Raw genomic sequence first — 25,457 nt, forward strand, 5'->3', positions numbered from 1 at the left:
TCGAATTTATTCAGACAATTAATTGGTATGTGATTTTATTCAGAAAGTCAAGTTTTCAAACTTGTAATATCATTTACATTTATGAAAATCCTGTAAAGAGAAGGTTATTTCATTTACTTTTCCCATAACTTCATGATATCGCTGCCTTTTGTCTTTTCTTTGATTCTTTCTTCCATTCTCTTTTCTTGTTCCGGACTGAAATAATTCTTCCAATCTCCAACAATTCCTTTACGAATAAAACTTCCATCCGTCTTTACTGCAAGAGAAGGATGCTTTTTCAAATATTCTTGATACGCTTTTAATCCCGGCGGAATATTTACGTTTTTCAACTTTTCTGATGTATCGTTAAATAAATTATTAATGTCATCACTTATCGATTTTTTCATATAACTTATGCTACTGTATTCAAGTATTTTATCCACAATGTCCGGATTCTTCTGCAGTGTTTCGTAATAATTTTCACCTATGAATTTTGCCAAATTCAGAACCTCCGTTTTAGTATTTGCTTTCAGATTTTCGTATGTTGTAAAGTAAACGTTGGAATCGTTTCTATGTTCGTACCAGACAAAGTGTGATCGAAATAGTCTCCAAAATCATTCTGCCCATTTACGAATAAATCAAAGTATTCATCGAACGTACAATCTGTAAAATTATAGTGTATAAGGAATTTGGTATGGTGATAAAAAGACACGCAACAGTCTTTAGGATTTCGTGCCACGTATATATATTTGGCCTGGGATGAATACGGTACTAAATGAAAAGGCAGATGACTTTTAATAACTCCTGGACCTGTCATTGAATCTAAAGCTTCAATTCCGGTAAATTCTATAAATGGTGTGTTTATCATATAATCCAATGCATTTTCGAAAGGTTTTCCTTTCCTTAATATAAGCATCACGATGCTCTGCATCCACGTTGTTCCACATTTAGGATACGTGACCACATAGAGTTCGTTCGGTTTAGCTTTATAGTTAATTGCCGAGCGAAATGCTTCGTGTGAAAAGGAACCCGGTAATCGAAAACCATCGCAGTCACTGTAGTTAGGTCTCTTTATTCCTTCAGCCATTTTGTCAGTGGACAGTTTTCTTCCTAATTCAAATAAAAACATTAATAGTTATTATTATATCGTTTTAATAGAAATAGACATTATTTTCTGGTATATGATAAAAGACATTTGTTCTGCACCCTAGTAAACAATGCAATTCTTACAACCCACTTATTCAAACAACATTACAACTGTTGCATTTGTTTCTTTCACAATGTGCATTTCATCCTTCATCACTTTTTCTTTCGGAGTGAAACCCTTAAATATATAGTTTCGAAAAAAGAAGAGATGCATTTTGTAATTTTGTTGTATGAATAGATCATCTGCATATTGGCGTTGTTTGTATGACAACAAACGTTTCTTCTACTGTCTAAACAGAAGAAATAGCTGTTATCATATCATGTCACAAAAACAGTAAAAAATAAAACATAACTCAAAAGAAAGAAGGAAGTGAGAAAATAACACTTCAGATATGATTTATTAACAGTTGCGGTCACTCTTATTTCAAGTACCTTAATTTGATCGAGTAAAATAAATATAAATATTATTGCTATGCAAATTATTCTAACTCTCCGAACATAGGAATTCTATTCATGAATACGTTTACACGAATGCTGGTGAATTCTCTAGTAGTTTTTCATTTTTAACTTTTTCTTTCCTGTGGACGCTGAGAGCCTTACATACTTACCCATCGTGGTTTCGGCAAGGCCCGCAATAAAGGTTTCAGAGTGATGAGGAACGAGATCCGACATATATGGAGAGAGTAACCATGAATACTTGTCCGGAATCGATCTCGCATCTTTCAGAGGTAGGTGGATGCCTTGGTCATTCAATTCTCTAGTATCATCATATAATTCTAATATCAATGTTGTTAATTTGTTAGACTTTGACAAGTCTAATAAACAAATTAGCTAATTTACTTCAATATATTAGCTGCTAGGTCTGCTTCACAAAGAAAATGTCCTCGCATAATAGGGAACATAGAAACAGTTACGCTTTCACGATCATTAATAGAACGAACATAGTTTTTCATTTAAGAAAATCACAAGACAAATGTTTACAGTACAGTATTTACTTCCACACATGATCACACCAATTACAGGTACAACGAGGAAATATATTAATTTACAAAGACACTGCTATAGAGGGGGTACACGTGACGTCACATGACTCCGCTCACATATACAGAGACTGCGCAGAGAAGCGCGCGCCATATTGGTTGCTGATTTCACGTTACCTTGCTTAATCACTTTATTATGTCTACGTGAAAGAAAGGAATTTACCAGGCTTTGCAGCCGATTTGAAAGGTAATGATTTGATAAAATGTAAAGAGAAAACTTATTTTATTGGATGGGATCCATACGAAATGGAACAAATGGATTTTTCATCCAACGATTTAACCACGTGGCCAACTTTAGAACATAGAGACACAGTAAATTATTTGGTTTTAACAACTAACGCTGTCACACTGGATCAGATGAAGGCATACAAATCACTCGATGCTCATAATTATTTGACAAGCGGATTTATTCATCGTGATATTATATCTAGAGCCGTTCGTAATGATTTAATTGTGCTTGTAGGAAAGGTACCTGTACGTATCTTCATGTGAAACTTTCCATTACTCATAACATATTAACTGCGTTAATATAAAGATGAATGTAATTTTATATTTAGTCACATTTTAAGTTAAGTTGTATTTATAACTAGTATTAAATGTTTTCTTTTGTCACTGTGGTTTTGTGTTGCGCAAGCCTCTAACAACCTATTATTAGGATTAAATTAAATATGGCTATAATAAACTGGAAGGTTTATCACATCAGGGACTGACTGGAGCAAAATAGACTAAATTTTTACAAAAATTAGCTTTTAATTAACCACAATCAAATTTTTAGTAGAATGCATTTCGGGCACAAAAACTCATCAGCTTACATACACCCATATAGTATAAACACAAATATCTATCAAGACCATCTTAACATAAATAGCAATTCCAGACTAATACATTCTGGAATTACATTTATCTTTATATTAACTCAATTAATATGTTATGAGTAATGGAAAATCTCACAAGAAGATACGTACAGGTACCTTTCCTACAAGCACAATTAAATCATTACGAACGGCTCTTGATAAAATATCACGATGAATAAATCCGCTTGTCAAATAATTATGAGCATCGAGTGACTTGTATGCCTTCATCTGACCCAATGTGACAGCGTTAGTTGTTAAAACCAAATAATTTACTGTGTTTCTATGTTCTAAAGTAGGCCACGTGGTTAAATCGTTGGATGAAAAATCCATTTGTTTCATTTCGTATGGATCCCATCCAATAAAATAAGTTTTCTCTCTGCATTTTATCAAATCATTACCTTTCAAATCGGCTGCAAACCCTGGTAAAATTCCTTTCTTTCACGTAGACATAATAAAGTGATCAAGCAAGGTAACGTGAAATCAGCAACCAATATGGCGGACGATTGTTTTGTTGGGCTTAGCGATGGCGCTATATCACGTGACTGCACCCCTCTATAGTACTATCCCAAAGAAAGTTCCGTGTTCGATTAGGACAATGGTTTCAGTACTCACTGCCATTCAATACTACTTACAAGTTAGTTTTTTTGTTCTCTCTACTTCATCTTTTATAATAGCAAATCGGTTACAACTTCTGTGTTTACGTTCTGTGGTGCGAATTCAAACAAATATCTCATATCGTAAGTTACGACGGAATTCCTCGTTAGTTTTCAGTCATAAAATGTCTTGTATACACCAGTGGCGTGCCGTGACATTTGATGATAGGGAAGCTGTGTTTCTGTAAGAAACCGACTTACAGGGGCAATTAATTAATTGCGCGTCAGGGCCCGTTCGTATTCGTTTGTTCGATAAGCCAGTAAAAACCGTATACTTCTTTAAATGTATTTTTAATCGATTATCTGACGTACTTAATAAATAAGAAAGTTCGATATAATTACCTCCGTTATTAGATTCAATAAATTCCCTACGCCCTCTAAATGCCAATTCTCGCTCTGAGAAAAAAACATATAACTTCTATTAATTTAGATATATCTATTAATCGTAACTATCTTGCTATAATTTTCAATATTTATTTTATATTGTCTACCATTGTTAAATTCTATTCTATTTTGATTTCCAAATTGCTTCAATTTTACGAAAGAATCGTCATTCGTCATAAATTTTATCGTCAAAATGTCGAAATTTTTTTGTTGACGTATTTATATTTAATTTAGGCATTGGTCTTTCTCTTTTAATAATGTTTTCTTTTTCATTATACGGTCTTGAACCAAAACTTTTTTACAATAAATTTTTGAATCACTAGCCACGATATAAGGGCTAAAATTAAAATTATCAGAAAAACTTACTTGGTAAAACAGAATGGTGTGACGGTAAAAAAATTCTTCAATTGTACGAATATACTTTTAAAAAAACTTATAATTAAATATAACTTTGTGAAGAAACGTACATAAAAATAACAAAATATTCTTTACTTTTTAAATCTTAAAACAATTCACTTACAAGTTAGTGAAATAGCTCCCTACGAGTGGCTAATGAATGGAATCGGAGACGGTCCGGGTAGGTGTGTGCGTGCCAAATCCCGAGGGTGCCGATACCGGTCGATGTCAAATGCCTCTTTTGTCGCATCACTAGTATATTTCAAAGGACGCGACGGGGTTGTTGTAGATTTTAAACGTTTCTCACCGTAGCTGTAAAAATCTAAATATGTTAATGGGTACAGTTGTGACACACACACACGTGAGTAACTCGATTCTGGTTATGCTGATATTCGGGAACCCTCTCTTTGTTAATGCAAATACGTTTCTGATGTTGTAGATGTCATTTTTGATATAGAGCGGGGATCAAAAATCGGTCCTCACTATTCTTCCGTTCTCATTGAAAAGGTATTTATTTAACCACAACATACACACATACACAAATCCAGGAATCTTTTTCTGTTTTTTTGGAGGCGGTTTGTGTCTGAAAACGGAGATTTGTAAAAACCCCGGAGGGTCAAGTTTGCCACGATTACAACACTTTCCCGTATTATATATACATAACAGCTAAAACAGTAAAAATAATAATAAATAAATAAATATTAATAAAATAAAATAAATGAAGAGGAAAATGTTGCCCAGCTGACTATACATCCTCATAGATTGCAAAAAACGTGTATAAATTCATAACCTCTCAAAGTCTTTTGTTAGTCAGAATAAAAGAAAACTATTAAGTAAGCTATTTTTAAATAGAAAAACTTATTCTATTAATCTTCTTTATTGCCAGACATTTTTACGGAAATAATAATAAACGATTTTTAACCATAAAGCACGAAACTTCGAATTTCTTACAATTAGCATCGAAATCACTCGGAAATATTTCTGGCATCTTTAATTATTCAAAATTAATAAATCTAAATGAATGAAAAATGAAAATGACCCTCTCCACTCCTCTCGTCCGTCCTGATCATTGCGCCCCCTATCGGCAACCTCACATGTGGTCCGTTCTGGATTCTTCAGGCCCCGTTCGTTAACGTTTCACTTAATTACAGTTGAAAGTTATCACCATCGAGATAGAATATAATACATAGAGTGGCTGAAGCGACCCCGTGTTTGAGGAAAGTGAATACACGTTGGCCATTTTCTTTTTAGTCAAGGGGCATGGTTTTTGTATTGCGTAAAGGAAACGAGATAGAGTATTGTAACTGGTCGATAGTATCCGTCGTTGCCACCAAGAGCGCTGTAACCAAGGTCATGACTAGAGGGCTCTAGTCACGACCACTCTATGTATCGATAGTATATTCTGGATCGTTGGTTTTCGCCGTCAAAGTCAATTACAAACCGTCTCTAACGATATTTTACGTATTTCGTCTTTCGGGCGGATAAGTGTTGTAAAACACCCATACGGATACGAGAGATCGCGCCATTGATCGCGCGTATCGGTGGCTCCAAAGGCATATACAGAATTTTATTTTATTCTAGTTCAGAAATTTGTCTCTCGTCGCGTCATTTGCACGGAAGATTAATTACTTTCCTTCGAACGACGGTCCGGTCTGGTGTTTTCCTGGTTTTATTCCAAATGGGGACCGGTTTCCCATAAAAATATTTCCCTGGAGACATCCCTCCCGGCAATTGTGGCACGCCTTGTCGTGCCTTTCCCACGTATTCAATTCGTCGCTTATTTTACTATAAAACAAAATAAGATTGTAAGAAAAAGCAATTTTTGGAACTTTTAAAATGGCCTCCCTTTTCGTTTTCTAACCCAACAAACCGATAAATCCTCCCTCTGTCTTATTTATATCCGAATCGACAAATTATTTTGTATTCCCACGAAATTGTTGTTGAGCTACAATTTGAAAAAAATTGCACGCCTATAAATTCTAACTGTCTGTCTGTCCTTCCTTAATCTCGACAATGGAGTTAGGTAAACGAAAGGCGAGACCAGATATGGAAACCATAAGGGCAAAAGGCCCAGGTTTCCGGTACAAATCGGAAGTCATGTTATTTCAATTCAAAAATTTCTCCCCGAAAGGAGCTAGACTCCATTGCTAATAGGAAAAGTATGATGTACGGGGCAAGCCACTATTAATTTCATGTGGAGAGCATACATTTTAAAGTAAATAAGTTAATAATACGATTAAAACTTGCAGCCCGACATTGTGACCACGTCACGATAAATAATTGCCCCTTAAAATATAAAAAGTTGTTATTAGGAACAGATACACAAAGGGTTTGAATATGAGTGGCATGTGTACTCTTTCTGTATATAAATAAATTATTCGTAAATAATAAAATCAAATTTTAATGATTGAAAATTCAGAAATTTTGCATTTAGATTCGCCGAAACGAAGCGTTATTTCCATTTAAAATTATTCATTAAAAATTTTGTTCACGTCTATTTTAAATCATGCGACTATCCTCCATTTAGTCGCATTTTTTCAAAGCGCACTTCGGACAGATCAACGAATGTCCACGTTTCTTCTTGTTTTCCAGGCGCTTTAACAGTCCGTTCGGTGCGATCTTTTTTTCGCACATTGCACATCGAATGATCTTCGCACCAGCAAGTGTACTCTTGTTAGGATTTTTGGCAGCTTGTTCGCATGCTGTCCTATGTTCGCGTAGTCCGGATAAGAGAGTTGTTTCCTCACACAAATGGCAGATGGCATAATGTGTGGCCATGATTTTCTTCACTTCTTTTACCCGACGGTCTCTCTTTTTAATTTTGCGTATCCGAGTTCGACACATCAAACAAACTCTTCCAGATTTTTCTAACACTCTCGATACACGTCTTGCAATACAGATGGCCGCACGTGAGGGTGACCGGGTCGATGTAAACATCCAGACAAATAGGACATCTGACGTTAAAAATATCTATTCTTCTGCCATTTTTCGATGTAGATTTTTAACAATTGGCCAAATTATTATTATTTTACAATACAAATTGTTTGGATTGTTTATTCGTTCAATTATTTCGTACCCAATCATTTTATAATTTAATTTAGATGCTGTACTTATTAAATTTACATCCTTTTTATACAAGAAATGCATTATCGTGTCGAAGTGATCCTATTAAATCCCGTTTAGCCTAATAACGCTTTAAAAATTTCCTACAAATCGCCTTTTTCCCTGACGGGGCAGACAAAACACAGAATTATATTTTCCTATTTTTATTTATTTTTTTCTTTTATTGAAGATCTGTCCCAGCCATTAAACTCGTAGAAATTCGTTCCGAATGTCTTTTTGAGTCGAAAAACGAGGATGTTCCTCGTTTTTCGACTCAATGTTTCACAGTGACAAAAGCGCAGTGACAGCATTTAAACTTAACAGATTGTCCGTCGTTCGTTTTCTAACTAATTTGTTTTAGGACCAAGTGTCCACGGAAATTTCCAAAATTTACAACTTTTCGGTCACTTTCATTGAACTGGAAAAATTTCTGTCTTTATTACATCTAATATTACGAGGAGATCAGACCCACTGTACTCGGCAAGAGATTGGTTCGGTTAAGCTTCTGTTTAAGTAAAATTTCGGCTCTCATCAGGGTTTTATTTATGTTTCTAATTCCCTAATCGCTTAATTATTTAACTACTTCTTAAGTAGAAATAAGTCGAAACCGGTTACTTTGTACTCGAATATCTGTAGTCTTGGGAAAGAAGTGGAAAGAAATTTCTATGACAACCGATACATAAATCGTAAATTTAAGGAAAATAAATTCTAGAGCTTTTTTTGTACCATTGTACGTCTCATTCATTACATTTGGTTGTAAATGATGCTGCCAAAGTAACAGTTAATTTTTTAACACTGTACTAGAATTGTACACGTTTTTTCTGCATCCCCTTACGGATGGGACATACTAAATCGTAATATCACCGGTTTAACATCGAAATCCGTAAGTAATATAAGATGGGAGAGCGGAATAAACGCGGAATAAATGTATCAAATATTTTAATAGATTTTTTTTAAAACTCCCGTCAACTATACAGAACTATCATAAAAACGTGCCAGTAAATTCCTATCTGTTGGTTAAGTTATAAATCTAGTCTAGGGTGGGCAACCTTTTTTATAACGTGGGCCAGAATAAATTTTACGTTTTTTCCGCGGGCCGTAGTAGTTAATTGACGCCTTCTTGTGACTCGTAATTTTTTTAGTCTGTAAATATGAAATAAATAAATAAAAAGTTAATTACAACATTTATTTCTCTTATCGTTTTCGAAAATTACAAAGAATTGGAAAAATAACTATTAATTAGTTATTTTTCCAATTTAATAATCTATTAAAGATCTCGCGGGCCGGATAGAAACTTTTCGCGAGCCGTAGCTTGCCCACGGGCCGGGGGTTTCCCGCCGTTGATCTAGTCTACTCGTGATTCGCGTAATCGGGCGAGGGCGGCCGAATATCTAGTAGGCAGGCGGCTAACAGCTCAGAACCGGTCCGGGATATAAAATTAGATGCTTTATGCGTGTGTTGCTTCTAGCAGCTAAACCGGGTGAGGTTGCTGCTCTGTAAACCGCATGTGCCAATGCCTATATAATCTGGCTGATTGGAAACTGACCCGGTTTCGACATTCCTTCCGCCACCGAATTATTCGAATATACAATAGCAATCTTATCGTTTTTTCACACGTAGTATAGAAATTTGTAAAAGATACATAATGCAGTTATAATAAAATATTAATTTTAATTAATTCAAAGTACGTTAAAATATGAAAATTTATATTTTATAAAATACAAGGGAAGGTCATTGGAATTTGGAATCGGCGCTTCCATCGCTTCCAATGACGGCACGCCACTGGTATACACAAAGCACATCGTAAGTTACGATATTGTAAAAAGTGTCGTGAATACTACAATATCTACCAGCTCTCATTAATCGGCGTACTGGGATAGGTGGTGTCTGAGTATTTGATTTTATCGATAGACAATCGAGTCGATCGTTTTCGTCGATTTTTCCTTTTAAATATTTTCCATTCGATTCTTCTAAAATTTTACCGAATGCAGACAAAATTGATAGAATTTCTCACGGTAAATTAAAACAGTTTATAGAATGTCGAACGGAATAAATCTCATTCATTATAATTTAACGTTATCACTTTCTAACCAAAACCCAAAATTTCTTCCAAACATCTTCAATATTTCTGTTAATATAGTTAACAGTATCAAATTTGGACCGATTTCATGTCATTCTGGGGGGGGCATTGGAGTGGAATCTTGACGGTTGAAAACACAAGAAAGTTTCTACAGGCAGCAGATATATCAAGTCTCTCTTTCACCTTATTCTGGGCCTGACCAACCCACGATGTTTATGGAAAAAGGCTTCTCTTACAAGTTACTTCCCCACATGGCGGACAGAAAAAGTAAAACATTTAATTACAATACTTACTTTTATAATTTTGAAGCTCTTTGGGTTCTGATTTGCGAAGTATTCGCGTGAGTCGAGAAAATTTATTATAAGAAGATACTCTTCTCTTCACTCGCACACTACTAAATATACCTTTAATTGCGGTTGTTTATATAAACATTATAAAGAGATAAATTATCAGTTTAAAAATTGCTTCCTGATTTGATTAGTATCGTGCATTTATTTTTATAAGGAAAATCAACAATTTTTTCTGTGTGTATATTGCTAGTGTGCTTTCAAAACAATCGAAATGGACTTTGACGAAACTGATAAAAAATATTCAAAAGGTAGAATATTTACGAATTACTCGATAAGAAACAATTAGAAAAAACTATATGCCTACTCCAACCATGGGTGGATGAAACTTCTTCAAGCTGCGCCCGAAATGTAAAGACCGGTGCCAGGGGACATGAATATAAAAGGACCAGTCCCACTAGTACCATTGAAAATTTCTCAATTTTCTGGTGGTTCCATCAGCTCCTGCACCCAGATTTATATTTAATATCAAGGGTCATTGTAGCTTCTTTGGTCATGCAGCAGATAGCATTAAAAATTCAATTCTTTTTTCTATGAAAAATGTGTTTTTTTTTTTTCAAAAATTATCAAAAACGGAAGTAGACAGCATTTTGCTTTAGAATGCAATTTAAATTTTGTTTGAATTTTTAGGTTTAGAATTTTTAGAATCAAATTCGTTAATTTTCTATGATTTTAAAAATTCCTAGAAAATTAACGAATTCTATTTTAAGATTCATAATCGTACATTAATAAGTTTCATAGATATTTTGTGTGTTCCTTTACAAAGTTCGGGCTTTTTAAAGCCTAGTGAGCACGATACAAATGCTATCGTATCATACGATTTTCGTTTGATTTTTATCGTTTGTCATACATCTGTCCTTCATAACAACGGTGCAATATATTCTTGAACGAAATGTGCTCTCCGAAGCTTTTATATTCATGAATGTCTTTGTACAGTTATTTCCACAGAAAAATTCCAAATTGCTGATTGTTTATTTGGCACTTCGCTCACTTCCTGCGAAAATGTGGGCGCAGACATCATCATCATCATCAAAATGATCAATCAGTTAGCAATAAAAAATAAAATAATATTTCATACGAAGACCGTCGATCACTTTTAGATACACCCCTGTGTCTTTAATAATTATAAAATACACTTCATTGTTCGAAGTTTTTCGAATATTCTAACATCTTACGCAATACTTCGTATCTATGTATTAACTGATTAATACTCCACAACGAATACGGACGGTTCGAAAACCTGCAAAAATTTTTCGAGAATAATTCTTTCCAGATATTTACAGCTTTGTCTTACCAACCGACCGCCCCACTGTGTAGCCTGAACTGAAGATGGCCTGATTAGAAGACCCTCCTTGTGTTTACAGGGCGAAAAAAGTTTAAAAAAAACAATATAAATAATTGTAATCTGTGAATTTAAATCCGTTTCATAATACCTTAAACTTTATCAAGTAAGTAAACAGCAAATTGTAATGATCAATGTGACTAGTACAGTACGTGACGCCATTAAATTCTACAGCCACATCATTATAATTCATTGTTTAGTTACTTGAAACATTTGCATCCAGTATATAAAGTAATTTAATAATGCTCTATTGCTCTATATTTTTAATTTCTATTTATTTTCTACTGCTATTAAAATATTTTACATATTACAAAATATCATACAGAAAATACAATTTATTATATTTAAATTTTCTAGTACATTAATTAAGAAAATAATCTTTTATAAAAACTTTAAGTTAATATAAAATAACAGAAAACTTTTTAAGTTGGTCGTCTTTCATTGTTCGTAATAGTGGAATATTGTAAATAAAAAAAAAAAACGATAATACAGTAGAGAACCGAAAATCGGAATCAATTGGGGACTGGGGTTGTTCAGATTAGTGATTTGTTCCGATTACCGATTATGTACGAAAAACTACATTAACCTGTCCGATGTTCAAATTTTTCTTCGTTGCGTGTCGCTTCGTGTTGAATTTTCGTCGATTTTAAGCCTAACGAAAATTTTTATAATAATAATCGAGGCTATCGTATCGTTAAAAATTATTTCTGCATTTTGTACAAACAAAATAAATATATTGAAGAATATAAAAACATGAAAATTATACTTTAGAAGTAAATTTAGTATCAAAAACGTTCGATTCGGCACGACACAGTCCGACTGAAAATCGTTCCGATTACCGGCGATTCCGATTACCGGGGTTCCGATTAACGAGTCGCTACTGTATTAATATGATTTTCAATTTGTTCAAATCTTTCTTGTAATGAAGATATGGCTTGATCTATTGTTACTAAGAAATAATTTCTGTAGAAGTTTCTTTCTGGATCATTTACACATTCATCTGCTCTTTCTCCTTCGTAATCAAATAAACGTTTACGTTTTCTTGTTCTTGCGGTTTTTAACTTGTTTGAAATATTAATTTTCTCACAAATATTATTCGCTTTCATTTTAGATTTTAAGAAATTTACTAATTCAAAAGATGATGTTGACAATTGGTTAGGACATAAATAGCAGTAAAAACAAAATACCTTATCTTTTAGTTTTGAATAGAGAAGCCAGTTTCTGCAATCTTTTTCTCCGTTTAAATGTACTTTTGTATAATAAGATACATGAAATTTTCTACCTAGTTCATCTATGGGAAAATCGTAATTTGTTACTTGAACAATGTTTTTATTGATTAACAATAATCTGATTTTCTCAGAGGGGTTCCAGGATCGTCTTCCAATATGGTTGATAATTCTTTAGTTTTCTCGTTTGCGCTAAGAAAAAAATTTTCTTGACCTTCTTCATCATTTATAGCTCCATCTTCATTCAATAATGAAGGTAATTCTTTGTAATTTGTAACTCTTCTTTATTTCGTACACTAGTTCTAGCTATAGCCGGATCGTTTTCTTCGTTATCAGTTTTTAAATATTTTAAAAGAATATCTTTTGATGACTTTCTAAATCTTTTTTTTATTTTCGACACGTTTTCTTTTCTGGTTACCACTTAAATAATTTGTATTTTTATCACAATCTTTATAAATTAAAAAAAAGTACCATTAATCAGATTCATGAGATTTTTCCAGTGTACCTTACAATTATATTTTAAAATGAAGTTTTACGTTGAAATACGAGTTGTTACATTCTAATTATAAAACATTATTATGCTGCATCCTCTTAAGCGCGGGCCCCGGAGCGGTTGCCCCAATTGCCCGACCCTAGGGGCGGCCCTGGAACCATATTGTACCCAGACGTGCACCTCTGTCCGAAGCAAATCGACGGCCACGAATGTGTTTCTTCGGGGCTCCAAAAATATGGAAATCGCATGAGGAGAGATCAGGACTGTAAGGAGGATGTGTAAGGGCTTCCCAGCGAAACTTCTGCAGCGTAGTCGAAACAACCTTGGCAACTTGTGGGCGGGCATTGTTCGGCAACAGAACGATGCCGTCCGTCAACATTCCTCGGCGTCGGACTTGATGGCGCGCTTCAATTTTTGCAGTTTCCGCGTACCGCTATGCATTAATTGTGCCGCCGTGTTCCAGAAAGTCAATGAGCAGTGGGCCCTTATGACTGTTTGTTCCTGCCGACCATCTCATATGCTTTGGTGGTGTGGTGTGATGGTGCTTCGCGCTCACACAGTCATCGGCACCTGCGGTCTGCACAGAGGCATGCCTTAATTCGTCTCACTCGGTCCTACTCTAGAGTATCTAATGCCTCTCTCTCTGTGGTTGCCGACAAGCTTCCCATCCTGTAATACCTCCAAATAATAAAAATAACTTTTAAAGTCAAACTAAAATTAAAAATGAACTTATTTGTGCTTCTTAGCGTAACATGACGTGAGCGGTACCGTGACTAATGCCCAACATGAGCCGAATGTCTTCCACCGACCGCCGTTGATCAGTTCTGACGGCAGCATCCACCGCAGCAATGACAAAAGGGGTAATGGCACGATGAACCTGTCCTGGCCGACTACTGTCTTTCAATGACACCCGACCTCACACATCCTCCATACAGTCCCGATCTCTCCTCATGCGATTTCCATATTTCTGGAGCCCTGAAGAAAGACATTCGTGGCCGTCGATTTGCTTCGGACAAAGAGGTGCACGTCTGGGTACAATCATGATTCCGTAGGCATCCGCAAACATTTTTCCATAAAGGCATTGACCGTCTTGTCTCACAGTGGGATAAATGTATTGACAGTTATGGCGATTACTTTGGAAATAATAAACAGTTTACTTACTTTTTCCCCATCTATCTCGTTTTCATTTGACTGTCCCTTATAATTCATAGACATTACAACATTACATCTTTAGAACTTTGTTTCAAATATTTATTTTGAAATTTTCGATTATAAGAACTTAATTGTTTAAATCTATACGCTCCTTCACTTTCATTTGTCTTTCCACAAGCTCATGACATCCGTTCCTGCGGTCTTCTCTTTGATTCTATCTTCCATTCTCTTCTCTTGTTCAGGGCTAAAATGATTTTTCCAATCACCAATAATGCCTTTACGAACAAACTTTCCTTTATAAGTCGGTGATAGTTCAGGATGCTTTTTCAAATATTCACGAAAAGCTTTAGCACCTGATGGCACGGGTATACCTTCAGGAAGAGATGCCGTATTTGCAATATAAGGTCTCACGTTATCTTTCATATATTTAATGCTACTATAATGAAGAACGCGTTCTAAAATATCTGGATTATTGATCAGAATATCATGATATTCATCTCCCATAAATTTGGCAATTTTTAGAATATAGTTTCGGGTATCCAATTTCAAATCTTCGTAAGTTATAAATAGAACATTAGGATCGTCTTTGTGTTCGTACCAAGATAAAAGATGATCGAAATAATCTCCGTAATCTTTTTTACCGTTAATGAATAACTCAAAATATTCATCGAATGTGCCATTGGCGAAATTGTAAATTTCTAAATTTTTTGTATGATGATAGAAAGATACGCAACAATCTTTTGGGTTTCTTGCCACATAAATGTATTTGGCATCCGGAGAATACGGTGCCAAATTAAAAGGTAAATGAGTTTTGATCGCTCCGGGTTCATCCATATAATCTACAACATCTGCTCCAGCAAACTCCAAAAAAGGCGAAATATTTATTTGAAGAATGTTATTCACAGGTTTACCTTTTCTAAATATCGGAGCTACGATTTGTTGCAACCATGTAGTACCACATTTCGGATGCGAGACTATAAACAATTGACCCGGTTTGGGTTTATAATTGATGGCAGAACGAAAAGCTTCTCTTGAAAAAGCTCCCGGGAATAAGAAATCCATCGCAGTCTTTGTAATGAGGTCGTTTTATTTCATCTTCCATGCCAAAAATTCTAAATATAAAGCAATGAAATTATAAGCACCAAATGATAAGTAAAACAATGAATTACACGCACCGAAAATGTTACCCATCAATTGGTACTTATGGGTGACATTTTAATATTGAAATATAATACTGATATGAACTTTAATTTTTTTTGTGTAACATTCTGTCCACTAGGTGCATCATTTTTCTATATACTTTGTGGGTTTGACTAGCCCTACTATGGGGGTTAAGAGATGGTTAAAGACAGGCTTGACTTATGCTCAGATTCGATCCCGGATCCTTGAAAGCGATAGACTGACATCTCAACCACCTCGCCATGATTTGTATACCAGCCATTGATTAGTGATTTCATGTTCATATATTGGAATTCGTTTTAATTATTCCCTCCCTGTGAACTCGTAGGTCTTTTAACTGAACATTGTGGATATAACTGAACTCGTAACTGTTAGTTCATTATGGGTTCAGTTATATCTACAATGTCGGTGGTTGAACACCAGAAACATGGTCAGACATAATCGACTCTACTAACTTAATGGAAAAATTTGATCCACCCGAACTCAAACCAATGAACCATAAATAACTTTAGTAAATTGGTGCTTTAAATGATAATAACAAAATTGTTCATTACCAACTATATTCAATCATATACATGGAATGTATTTATAAATGATGATAACAATTTTATTATTTATACGGCATCTTTATGACGTAGCAACTAATAAAAATTTGTGTTTTAGGACATTACAATTAGGTTGTATAAGTATGAAAATTGTACAGGTCGTATATAGAAATATAAATTCTATCGTGCCAATTTTTATATAATTTCATTTTTCTATCGATTGATGAACTAAAGCAAACTATGTTTTCAATTTTTACACCCTTTAGGCAATAAGATGGCCTTTTTTATACCCCCTGTGGGTTCGGCCATGCCCAAAATGAGACGACCAGACGGTGAACGACGAGGCCCGACATATTCGAAACAGACCACCCATAAAGAATTTTCGTGGTTGCCCAGTAGAATTCGATTCCAGATGGCCAAGAGAGTAGGCTGTCGCCTTAACCTCTGTTACCACACTGTCAGTGGTACCAACGGCCGGATGGCCAAGCGGTCAAGGTAGCAACATGGCGCTCTGGGGGACCCGGAATCAAATCGAATTGAAAAATTCCCGGAAACTTTTCGGGGGGTGATCCATCCGTATATGTCGGGTCCCGTCTTTCACCACCAGGCCGCCCCAATTACGGCCGAACCCATAATTGGCTTGCTAAAAGAGCCCCTCTTAGTGCCCACGGGCGGAAAGAGATTTAAAAGAAAACAAAAATCCAAACAAAAACATCTGACATGTAAAAACGTTGCTCAAAGTAAAAAATAATGACAATTTAAAAGACAGTCAAAATTTTTCTTGAAAGTTCGTTTCTAGGATAAATATAAGCTTGGCATTCTGAAGCGGTACCCACAATACTTACATTATTTTTACCTCGATTAGTGTTTTCTATAAACGGCTTCCAAGCGTCAAGCTTATTTTTACCGAAGAAAAACTCAAGGAAAATTTTGACTGTCCTCTAAATTGTTATATTCTTTTTACTTGGCGCAAGTTTTTTACATCTCAGATGTTTTTGTTTGGATATCAATTGTTTTTGTTTAATAATCGTATTATTACATCCACACATAAGACGATGACGTACAATTCTGTCGGAGTCGATCGAACGTATCGCCGGCGGGTGCTTTTGATACGCCGTTTTGAAATATCGTTATAAAAAGGAATATATATAAACAAAGGAAAGGTGTGCCTATGGCAGCCCAACGTCTGGCTTACTCTGCGAGTTAGTTGTACGCAGATTAGAACAAATTACTATTAGGAATTTTAGAGAGGATATAATCTTATACAAAAGATACTATTTATTCATTTTATACAAAAACGGAACGAAATAGACCAAAAAGGGTTAGTTAAACGGGAAATCAACTGATAAATTCTGTTGATAAGAACAGTTTAAACTCGATTCCCACGAGTTGAGTTCCTTGTTAAGATGAGTCAAATTTCGGTGACACGACTACGTCACCAATAATTTTATTGGTCCAAGAAGATCATCTCTTCTGACGAAATCAAAGAAGGGCCTGCAAACTCCCTCCCCATATAAAAAGGGAGCACGATGAGTAAGAAAAAGAAGTTGTTACTGACCGTGTGTTTGTGCGCTCAAAAGGATAGTTACCTGTCGCCGCCGATCCTCCCTCATCATCTATATTCAAGCCGAACTGTCATCGTTACACTTCCTACCTGAACAACTATTACCTGTTAGTGGACAGAGTCATTACCGACGATCTACTACAAGATCATCTATTCTTAGCCCGAACGCCTACAACGGTCTACAAGGATATCATCCGATTATTACATCGACATCCGACTACATATCTTGAGGTATTTATCCTACACGCGAATATTTGTAAGCTCTCTCTCTCTCTCTAATCCGCGTAGAATTTATGTTCGCGGATCGTGAGCCATGTACCTTATCACGTGTTTCTCTGTAAAGTAATCGCTTGTATCTAATTAGTCCTATGGAGAAAATAAACGGGTATATTTTTATATATAAATCTCTGGGTGCGTTATTTCCGTCATCCTCTCCACTCGCTTCATTCCGGGCCTAACCCATACGTAACCGCTCGCGCAATTGACTTTCTGTAGTCGATCGAACGTATCGCCGGCGGGTGCTTTTGATACGCCGTTTTGAAATATCGTTATAAAAAGGAATATATATAAACAAAGGAAAGGTGTGCCTATGGCAGCCCAACGTCTGGCTTACTCTGCGAGTTAGTTGTACGCAGATTAGAACAAATTACTATTAGGAATTTTAGAGAGGATATAATCTTATACAAAAGATACGTAGATGATGTATTCATTTTATGGAAGAATGACAGAAGAATACATTTTTTGAACCAGAAAAATTCCAACAAAGATGGTTTAAAACTAAAATTGGAACAACTTAGTACAACAGAAGTGCATTTTTTACACATTGGCATTTCATTCGAAAACGGTTCCTTTAGCACAAAGGTATATATCAAGCCCACTCACGACCCATTATGCATTCCTTCCTCCTCCAATCATCCACACACGTATAAGCTTTCGGCTCTTATTAGAAGGGCGTTCTATTATTGCTTCAACGTGTAGGACAGGCTGCAAGAATTGAATAGGAACCGTTTCTAGAACCTTGGGATTTGGAGCAAAAGTTATTGAGAAGTTAATAAGCTCGTACTCAGATCCTCAAAAAGAAGACAAAGATGAATATGAACAAAGAAGTTACTAAGTTCACTTACAACGGAGGAATGGCCATTAACATGAAAGAAATTGCAGACTACAACAATACAAGATTACCATACAAAAGGGCTCCCACGGTTTATAATTTGCTTAGAAATGACAAAGATACGATCAAAAAGGAAGAACAATTTGGAATATACAAAATACCATATAAAAATGATTAATTAGGCCTGAACAAAAAATATCAGTGGCCTGCCGTCATTGGAAGTGGTGGAAGCGCCACTTCCCCTGTATTTTCTAAAAAATAAATACATATTGCGCGATTATTTTCATATAATTAATTAAAATTAATAATTTATTATAACCGCTTTATGTATCTTATTACAAATTTCTATACTACATGGGAAAAAAACGATAAGATTGCTATTGTATATTAGAATATTAGTGGCGGAATGGAAGCGCTGTATTGTCAGCTTCCAAACAGCCAGATTATACTCATTCGCGCATGCGCTTTGCAGAGCACCAACCTCACCTGGTTTAGCTGGTGGAAGCTACACACGTATAAAGGAGGATGCACACATGCGGCGCGTCAAGGAAAAACGGCAGAATGACGTCACTTTTTTTGGCCGCCGAGGTCTATTTCGTGCCGCGAAAGTTGGTCGGATTCTATCTTTCGCGGCGGCCGCCGCCAAGACGCGTTTCTATCAGCCAATAACAATTCGTCTGGCAGTCACGTGAGAAAATACAAACGCGTGGTGTTTTAATGGCGGAAAATTCGACATGGTTAACCGAGATAACTAACATCAGAATAAAGAGGAAAGAATAATAAATTTAACACAAATTCTACACAAATAATCGTATATTATTTAAATCAAAGAACAAAACAACTGAATCTTACTCGAAATAGTATTTTTTATCGAGAGATCTTAATCGAGGAATAGGCCTATCTTGTACACCAGTTCTTTCCCGATCCAAGAAAATATCTCTAATCCAAAATCTTCGACAAAATCTGCTAGCTAAATAAAGCAAGGCATACAAAACAAAATTTGTAAACACGTGGATAACAGCAGCGTCAGTATCCTTCGCCATCTTGAATACTAAACGCATGCGCCTAAATGTAAGCGTATTGTTGCTTGTTGCCGCGCGACGACACCGCTTTTCCTTGCCGCGCCGCATGTGTGCATCCGGCTTTAAGCCGGATGCACACATCAGTTTTCTAATGATATTTATCTGTAAACAACTTCTGTAACATAGACCGAATTCGTTTAAATTCAAATTCTGTTCGAATTTGTTGTAAATCAAACGAAACCGAAAAATTCTATTTTAATTTTAAATTTGCGCATTTAAAATTAATATATTTAATTAATTTTAGTAAATAGAACATATCTAGAAATGTTTCATAATATTTTATAAATAAAATCAAGAGGAGCGGAAGTGGCTCCCCGCCAAGTAAAAAAGTCATCGACTAACTATATATGCAGGAATCAGAGTTGCCGATTTCGGGGGTCCATTTCTCCGCTCCCTAAACATCTTAAGTGATTCCAAATATCTCCTTCGAAAGAAAATTGTTTTCTTACGTAGTATATAAAATTTCAAGAATTTCTGTAAAGCGGTTGCCAAAATATAAGCAATTGAAAAGTGCGAAAATAGCCTCAAAAAAAATCTGTATTTTTCTTTATCCGGCACTGCCGTCTTTGGTAGAGAAGAAATTACTGGGTCTAAAGAGCTCAATTTTAGACTTAAGCTTTCCTCCTTATTAGTGAAGTTCCGGCTAAACTTTTGGGTTGATAGGTCAAAATTTACAGGGGTTTTCCATAGAGATATTTCAGTTTTGCGGCTTCATTTTATGCTTATAAGGATAAAATTGCATGGAAACGAATGACTTTCATTGAAAGTATTATCCAGGTTAACAAAATCTTAAATTTTTATAACAATTTTTCTAAACGGCGTATCGAAATTTAGAAGATCGAACTGTACTCTACGTGATCGTCTCAGGTCTTGATGTAATAACACAATCATTAACCAAAAAACAGTTCATATCAATTCAGCGTTATGCATAATTAACAAATTTGTCAAGATTCCCGAAAGAGGACCTTGGTGAATGCTATTGACCCAGTCAATAGCATTCATCAAGGTACAGCTCCCAGTTCCGGATTGAACAGTCATTAAACCTAGATAATTCCTTAAAAAGAGGGATTACAAAGGGGATGAGAATGGCCTCCTCTGGACTACAGGAGAGAGGTAATGTTACTATACCGTTGGACCATCGTTTGGACGTTCTGCGAAGTTATCATTGTAGTTTCCAATTGTCATTCGAACCGTTTTCCAAACTGTAATGATAATTCGAGACTAGAATTACTGTATGTGTATTCAGTTCAATAAGCGAAAATTTTCGAATGCATTTCACAAAAAGAAATTTCCCGCTAAACCATACGTACTGGTTTGTCTGATTTATTAATATTACAATATCATAAAAGCGGTAAAGACATTAGCCTACCATTCTGAGGGAGAACTTGGGATCGAATAAAACACTTCAAAACCCCATCAAATTTTTACGGGCAGATATTACGGGCCCACTTTCAATGCCATTGTGGTCTTGATGAATGCATAGGTATGGAAAAAAATCTAATAAGTTAGTGCTCACATGGCGGATGGAAAAAACTAATTAAGAAAAAATATATTATAATACTTACTTTAATAATTCTTATGAATTTCAATTTCGACGCTGCTTGAGTTCTGATTTTCCAAGTATTCACGTGAATCGGGAAAATTTACGTTAAACAAGATACTTTTCTCTTAATTAGCACACTATTAAATATACCTTTAATCGCTGGTGCTTATACACTTTATAAGTAAACGGTTTATCAGTTTAAAATGTCTCCCGATTAGGTTATTATCACGCACATTTATAAGGTGGAAATGGTTCGCAATTAAAATCAATCATTTTTTCTCTATATATATAACAGTAGGGCGTTTCAAAACATCGAAATAGACTTTGCTCAATGTGATAAAGTATTCAACGAGTGGACTGTTTTGATAAGAAACAATTAGAAAAAATTACATAAGAAACTTGTTTAAGAAGTGTGGGAAATATATGGATCAGGTCCAGCGCCTATGAATATAAAGGTACGGTACCAATAAGGTACCGTACCTTTATATTCATATAGTACCAGGTCCTCTGAAAATTTACAGATTTTTCGATCCGCTCCTGTATCCATCCTTAAATAAAAAGTTTTCGTATGATATGTTCGGTCGATGGCATTAATAAATAAGATTTATCAATTTTAGATTCAAAAATTTCTGATACTTTTATCACTTTGACGTTTGTGATAAAGTTATGACAAGTAAAAATATAATCAGTAAACTTACAAAGGTTAATTTCGACACATTTCCCACGCTGCATCGTGGGGAATATGTTGGTGTGTATTCGCATTTATAATAAATAATTTATTATTATAAAATTTTATAAGTGCATATTGCGTTTTGGGGGACCAGCATAATTTCGGAACGCAAAAGTTCACGCCACCCAGGTTGATCCTTGACCTAACGGTAATAGGGTTTGATAATATCGATTATCAATTGTATACGAAGCTAATACAGAATGAAGCCTCCAGATATTCGGTGCTCGTTGAATTTCAGAAACATCTTCTTTGGAAGGTTTCTCCTCCCATTATGCCATTAGATACCGGTTTGTCCGAATATGGTGACAAAGCAAACACCCGAGTATCCATTTGTCTACCTGGGACAACTGATTCCGGTTAATTTGTATATGGTTAGCATACCGTATACTGCTGCCTGCGTCAAATGAATGGTAGATGCGATCGTACGTTTTGAATCGCTGTTTTAATAGTATTGAATGATAATTTGTTGCACAAAATCTGGAACAAGTTTAACTCCTGGCATTTTAGAACGGAGAATCTTAACTTCGCCAGTTTTTTCATGGATTCTGTCACAGTTTATACGCGCCGTATGCTGCCACAGTCGTCTTTATTTGCATTTTTTCGCCACATGAACTACTTTTATTGGTCGTTGTCGCTGGCACATTTTCATTATTTGACTCTCAATTTTTCGGGCTGTGCTTTTTACATGCACATTTTTTTCCTCCTGTGCGTGTTGTAAAGATGAGTTAAATTGTAACCCACGTTTCCGTGTATTTTTCTATTTTTTGCACATTTATATGTTCGAACGAACTTCATTAATTTTAAGGTTGTAGCAACAAGTCTATATACTCCCGATCAACTATATTTAAATGCTATGAAGATCACATTATTCTGAAGTTATTTTGTCACACACAATGTAGAAAAAAAGATTAAAAGCTGTTATTTCATTAATTTTAAATACTTCAAATACGTTAAATAATCAAATTAATTGAGCCGATTTATTAATTCACTTTGTCAAATTTATTTCAATCGTTAAAGTACAGGAAAATGATAAAATCTTACAATTATTTAATCAAGAAAACGATAAATTTAATAACACAGACATAAATGTCATATGAGCAATTACTTATTATGACGACGTCACAATGCAGGGAGGAAATTTTTAATCGTATTTTAATTTTAAAAATCACATGACTTCCGGTCCAGACCGGAAGTTCTTGCATAGTTAATTTTAATATTTTATAATCATGATCTGGTTTTTAAATGTTTTTCTAGAAATTCATAACGTCACTATTTGCTGTCTTCTCTTTGATTCTTTCTTCCATTCTCTTTTCCTGTTCCGCACTGAAATGATTTTTCCAATCTCCAATAATTCCTTTTCGAAAAAAGTTATTAAATTCCGCAATATCTTGTTCTGAGTTACGGTACTTTTTCAAATATTCATACAAATAACTCAATCCAGAGACAACAAAGACAAACCAAATAATATATTTGGTTTGTCTTTGTGCTCGTACCAGGATAAAGGATGATCGAAATAGTCTCCATAATCTATTTTACCATTAATGAATACCTCGAAGTATTCATCGAATGTACCATCTGAAAAATTATAAAAACTTCCGTCTTTCGTATGATGATAAAAAGACACACAACAGTCTCTTGTATTTCTAGCTACGTATATATACTTAGCATTTGGAGAATATCGTGCTAAATTGAATGGTAAATGAGTTTTAATTGCTCCAGGTCCACTAATATCGTCCATTGCATCAGTTCCGGTTAAATCTACAAAAGGATAATTTTTTATTTCTGATAATTTGTCTGAAAGTTGGCCTCTTCCAAATATGAGAATTATTATTCGTTTCATCCATGTGCTACCACATTTAGGGTATGCTATTGTATATAATTCGCCAGCTTTCTCAGAGGAAATGCTTCCTCTGAGAAAGGTCTTGGAATAAGAAATCCATTGCAGTCCTTGTAATCAGGTCGTTTTCTTTCGTTTTCCATGTTTACAGTTCTAAAAAGAAATTAAATGTATATAAATGAGTATATTTGTGCTAATTACAAAATACTTACAGAAATCTATGTTAATTTAATTTGATGATTATATTAGCAATTATGCACCAAGCAAAAAGTAATTTTTATTTTATTTTATTTTATTAAGTTTTTCAGCTCTATGTTGTCACAGCGGAATGGCACACAGACGTCAAGAAAAGGCAAATGAAATTGAAAAATATGAAATTCGTCTTATTGTTAAGAAGTGAAAAAAGTCCTAATTCCACGGCTGTAGGGTCCACCAGTGGCCGAATGGATAAAACCACTGAACACTGGGTCGTGGGTTCGGGCTGACTTTTCCGGGTTTTCTTCACGTTGTAACATCTACATAGGGTCCAATTTGCCTAGGAAGATCTCATACCCGTTGCGTTGCTTATACGAACATACAGACACCCTACATACTGGGTCGATGCAACACGTGCGTTTATGGGGCAGCAAGCTTCAAAAGAAGGAAAAAGATCGTCGCACTTATTTTTACAGTCCCACCAAACATTCTGCTTTGAGATGCCTTTGTACAGTACATCCCTAAGAGAATTCTTTCTTCTGACAGATCATGTAATATACATTCTCTCGGAATTCCCAGTCAGTTCAGTGAATAGTTTTCCACGCTTTTTAATAATGGACTGAGACTGCAAGGTGTAGTATTGTACGGAGCAGCATAAAATCCCTGCTTACATAAGTACATGGCTGACAAGACCTACAATTAAGCCTAACGAAATCGAAACACCCCTAAAACACGTAAACCATTGAAACAATCTTTACAAATAAGGTGTTAAACGATTTCCTAGATCTTCAAGACAATGAAAACAATAAAGAAACACTCACCAAACCATTTTGAATGAATAAACTAAAATTCTCAGAGCTTGATAAAACTTACAGAGCAATCTGATATCAAACGAACAACCAGATTCCTTCATCGCGCATAAAGGCTAAATAATAATTATTAAGCAATTTGAAAGGAGGCACGGCGCCATCTCTTGTTAAATATAATAGTTATACATTAATTGGTTGTATTTATATATGCCTCATAACTATCAAAATAATTTCGGCTAATTTCCTTACAATTGCTCCTTAGAGATTTAATCCACCTAAAATCGGTATTATTCATAAAACATAACGTAAACACCTCTTAATCGTTTTGCCCCCAAATACAGTCCTAAAAGTAAATAAATAATAATGAGTATTTGATGAATCTTGTCATATAGTTGTTATAAAGTTGCATATACTAGACAGTCCATACAAACTCGTAATTTAATCTAAAATAATATATTTCTGTCTGTTAGACGTGTTGACAAATTCTAAAGTAAATAAACTAAAAGTACTGAATTTAACTTGATAGTTCAGCAGTAATGAAGCTATCATGTAGTGAATAATCTCTTTCGTTATATTAAGTCTTCCAGGCCATTCATTTCCACCCGGTTGACCCATTCACAATGGGTTTCGAAAATACAGGAAGAGAGCCCACAGGCGGAAAGAGTTTT

General features: G+C 35.1%; 2 pseudogenes; both read right to left on the reverse strand.

Annotated features, from left to right (window-relative positions):
- LOC136981606 (sulfotransferase 1C2-like) lies at positions 1–21,484 on the reverse strand (annotated as a pseudogene).
- The window catches only part of LOC136981608 (sulfotransferase ssu-1-like), an 18,976-nt pseudogene continuing 7,836 nt past the window's right edge, over positions 14,318–25,457 (reverse strand).

Source organism: Centruroides vittatus, unplaced genomic scaffold, assembly GCF_030686945.1.
Source record: "Centruroides vittatus isolate TY-2023 unplaced genomic scaffold, ASM3068694v2 contig_784, whole genome shotgun sequence".
NCBI classification, from domain to species: Eukaryota; Metazoa; Arthropoda; class Arachnida; order Scorpiones; family Buthidae; genus Centruroides; species Centruroides vittatus.